Below are 4,405 nucleotides of genomic sequence, written 5' to 3'. Positions count from 1 at the left end.
GCCCTAAGGCAGGCCCTGCAGACATCAGATGAGACCTTGACTCTTTGACAGTTGCCCTAGTTGTTCTAATTCTCTTGTTCACTCTCCTGACTCTGATCTCACCCTGGGCTGAATCCCAGTGCGGCAGTCTCAAAGAGCGCTCTTTCAGGCAATCATTTGCATGTCCAGAAGAACAAAACAGATTCAGAGTAACCAGGACATTTATTTGGGTTTTATGCCTCCATTGTAGTTTTTCAAAAGGCACCAGCTCATTGGGAATCACATAATTCCAAAGAAAGTTTATCAGGAAGCACATGGCTGTATCTGGGACCATAACAGCCAAAAGGAAGAAGATCTGGAAAACGGAACTTCCCCAAAAAAGTTAATTCCTGACATGCTCTGAACAGTTTCTTTTATGAACAATTGCTGCAGGATCCAGGAATTCTCCTGCACGCTGCCCCCCAGGGGATGTGAGCAAAGTTCAAATAAGCAGCCTCTGATTTCCAAACATGTGGCTTCCTCTAGCAACCTTCATGTGCCTCATTATGAACCTATGGGACTGCCAGTTTGGTGTAGTGGCTAAGAGCGGACTCTAATCTGGAGAACAGGGTTTGATTCCCCACTCCTCCACATGAAGCCAGCTGGGTGACCTTGGGTCAGTCACAGTTCTCTCAGAGTTGTTCTCTCAAGAGCAGTTCTCGAAAGTGCTCTCTCAGCCCCACCTGCCTCACAGGGTGTCTGTTGTGGGGAGGGGAAGGGAAGAAGATTGTAAGCCTGTTATGTCCACTGACCACCACTAGGTGCCAGCGACTTATACCAGCGCTTGGCTCTCAGAGACAATAAGGACTAGGATCCTGAAACCTCAAGTGGTCACCAATAGGAACCTTGGTGGGAAGTTTAACCCCTCCAATAGTACCTGTGGGTGGTCCATGGGGACTGTATATAGTTGGCCGCCTGGCCGGTATTTGGGTTGTTATGTTGTGTGCTAGTAAACATATGCTGACAATCACACTGTTTCCTGATGATTCAATGCGTCGAGCCCACTACACAGCAAAGCCACTCTGAGACTCTGAATGAAGGGTGTGGTATAAATCCAACTCTTCTTCTTTTTCGTCCTTATACCACCTCAGTGTTGTCTGCTCTCCAGCAGGGGCTGTCGGGCACAGAGGGGACGTTTGAAACAGTGGCTACAAGAGACGACAAGGACTGAACTTGTGACTTTCTGCATGAAAAGTATGTGGAATGCTTTTTAGCCACAACCCCATCTTTCTTTACAGTTTTCCAGTGTGGAATTCCTGAAATCAAATTTTGTTTCCTGCCACCCTTTTGTGGCGTCAGCATTGCGTGTACACCCCGCCCTCACAAGTTCCCCTAACAACAGACTGACTTATTTTTAAGTGTAATCTTGATTGCGTTACAACACTGATTTTTTTAACATAATACTACTGTGTTATAACACTGGGACAAAATGAGTAGTGAGGTTTAATGTAACCTTTTCCATGCAATTACCTGTCCATGAAGTTCCTTTCCTTATTTACTTTATGGTTTTTGTAGGTAGGTTTTGTTGCCTCACGCTTGTACTGTTTCTCCCCCCCCTTTCCCCCCCTCATAAAGCATTTTTAGTTTTCCAAAACAGACAGACATAAAATTAAGGATAAAGGTAAAGGTTTCCCTTGCTCGAAAGCCAGTCAAGTCCGACTCTAGGGTTGCGGTGCCCATCTCAGTTTCAAAGCCGAAGAGCCAGTGCTGTCCAAAGACGTTTCCGTGGTCATGTGGCCGGCATGACTAAACACCAAGGTGCACGGAACGCTGTTACCTTCCCACCGAAGTGGTACCTATTTATCTACTTGCAATTTCTTGCTTTCGAACTGCTAGGTTGGCAGGAGAAAAATTAAGGATACAATAGTTCATATTAATCTTTTCTCTATTACAGTACCTCATACACTAATTAAATTTGTCTCATTTTCCCACCATATATTGATTATCTAAAGTTTGCAAATATATGAATATACATTTTCTTATTTTCTACTAATATAAACTTTTCCTAAACACGCTATTAAATTTTTGAATTATTTTGTAGAATGTGTGATTCTTTATTCTGAATACAAGTATATTAGGATCTTACTCCATCAAAAATATATAGGATTCCCTCAATATGTAAATGATGTAGTCCTAAGATCCAGGGAATTCCCTCATACCTTTCCCAGAGTTTTTATAGGTATAAGCTTTTTCTTAATTTTCTGGTTTCTCAAGTTTTAAAGTCTTGATTCTGTGTCTTTTTCCTTTATAAGTGTAGAAATTATCTTCTGGAAACAGCCATCTATGTTCCCTCTTAGTGGTAGCTTGTAATTCCATAATTTTTTTTTGTTGTTGTTCTTTCTGAGATGGTAAGAAAGTCACTATTTTGGGAGTTTCATCAGCCATGATTCTTTTATAGAGTCTCTGGTACATTTCTGTAAAAGGTGTTTTTCTTTGTAGACATAGATTCTTTTTTGTAAATCTAGTCATCTTGTTTGTAGGTTTTCTGTGTTTTCAAGACAGTCACGTCTTTTTTCCTCCTCTTTCCACGCTATCTGGGCTGTTTCCCTCTTAGTTTTAAGCTATTGCATCAGTATTTGGATTTCTGTCTGTACTGAGTGGAAAGTTTCTTTAGCTGCTTTTTTTACAGCCACAGCAACTGTATTTTGAACCATATTCAGGAAATCATTCAAGGAAGCCTGTATAGGTTTATTGTCCATAAATTCTGGTGTAGCTAACAATAAAGCCTCTGGGGTCTTTTGCAGTCTAACAATACAATTCATTTTTCCAAAAATATGTTAAAACAAGAGACTCTCTATAAATATTTTCCCAAGCCAAGTTTTACAGATAACAATTTTAGAGACAGTATATCAACAACTATTGTGGTCCAGACAAAGCTAACATAGGGTGAAAAGCTTATCAATTGTTTACATTCCAAAGCAATATAGTCAGAACAAAATGGAGTTTTAAAGTTTCAATAGAGATAAACATACATTGTTAATGGGAATTAAATATATAAAAAGTTCAGAATAAGCTCCAATAAAATGTAAAGCCTTTATAATTCAAGTATTAAATTATAACAAATCCCTAAATTCAGTATTTGTTCCAAAGTCTTCATAAAAAAGGCAAAAAGATTAATTGGTTCTCACCAAAGTTCAGAATAAAGGATGATCATTCTTGAAGATATCAATTTAGACAGATTATTTATACAATTATTTTAGATCCTTTTCTTAGCTGCGGTAAAGGTAAGGGGGTGGTGGAAAAAAGTTCTTCACCCCTCCCTTCCAGTCTTTTTAAACTTTAAAGGGGCAGACTGTGTAGTAGAGTTTCAGGTAATGTTGCTTTAAGAGATACTCACGGTGTTGTGGATGAGGTGCAGACTTTTAAGTCCCTCTTAGTGGGTAGCGACAGCTAGGCACTCATGGCTGCCATCAGTGCTTCGTTTATTGCTAGGGACAATCCACGGGCTTCCACTCACCTGTTGCCACAGGCGAGGGGCCCAGATCACGTCCCTTGCACTGCACCCCCCTCCAGGGGATGCAGTGGAGCTGGTGAGCCCCCAAGTCTCCTCTAAAGATAACGAGAAGCCGGCAGTGCCTGGGAGCAAGTCCTGGCTCCATCCGTCTCACTGCGCTGCCACCTAGCCTCCCATGCTTGTATTGTTTCTTCATTCTCCCCCCACCTTCCCCATAGGTCCCAGATGTTTTTGATAACAGTTCAGTCTTTTAAAAATAATGCAATTATATGATTGATTTGATCATTAGGGAAACTAAACATGTGCAGTATATCCATTTAGTGTATTTTATCATTATTAAATGGTCATAATAATGCTGTTATGAATTGGTGTTTACAGTTCAATGATTGCAAATGGAATACTATTTTTCTTAGGATTTTGTGGGAATCTTTGCTGGCCATTTTGTTAGTTGGTGACTAAGGAGGAGCAGGGGACCTTTCAAAATAGTGGCAACCATGCTGTTCCCCACAATTCTTGGGCATACATAGTCACTAAGCACAGACCAGAGAATTGCAATGTCACAAAACCTTTCCAATGCACTGGCTAAAATTCAAACTTCCGCCAATAGTGGACATTGCTGGGTGTGATAGGAATCCAAATGGCCAATCAACAGTTAGCCTTCCTCCATTCTACATCCAGTCTTTTTTGGGACAATGTTATAATATTATAACGTTACTAAGCATGCACAAACAATTTTTAAAAGGAGGTTTCATCACTGATGAAGTATATGATGAAATGGCTGCATATCCCCTTTTCAAAGGAAGCATGAAACACATGGGGTGGGTCAGATCTGAATTTTTAAAAAATACCCTGAAATAAATGCCCTTTTGCAGAAGGGGTGCCACAAAGTCAGAGCATCAGCTGGGGATTCAACTTGCCAGTGTATGAGCAGCA

The sequence above is a fragment of the Gekko japonicus genome, unplaced genomic scaffold, assembly GCF_001447785.1.
Source record: "Gekko japonicus isolate JY-2015 unplaced genomic scaffold, Gekko_japonicus_V1.1 scaffold3, whole genome shotgun sequence".
Lineage (NCBI taxonomy): Eukaryota > Metazoa > Chordata > Lepidosauria > Squamata > Gekkonidae > Gekko > Gekko japonicus.
Note: the sequence above shows the minus strand (reverse complement) of the source record.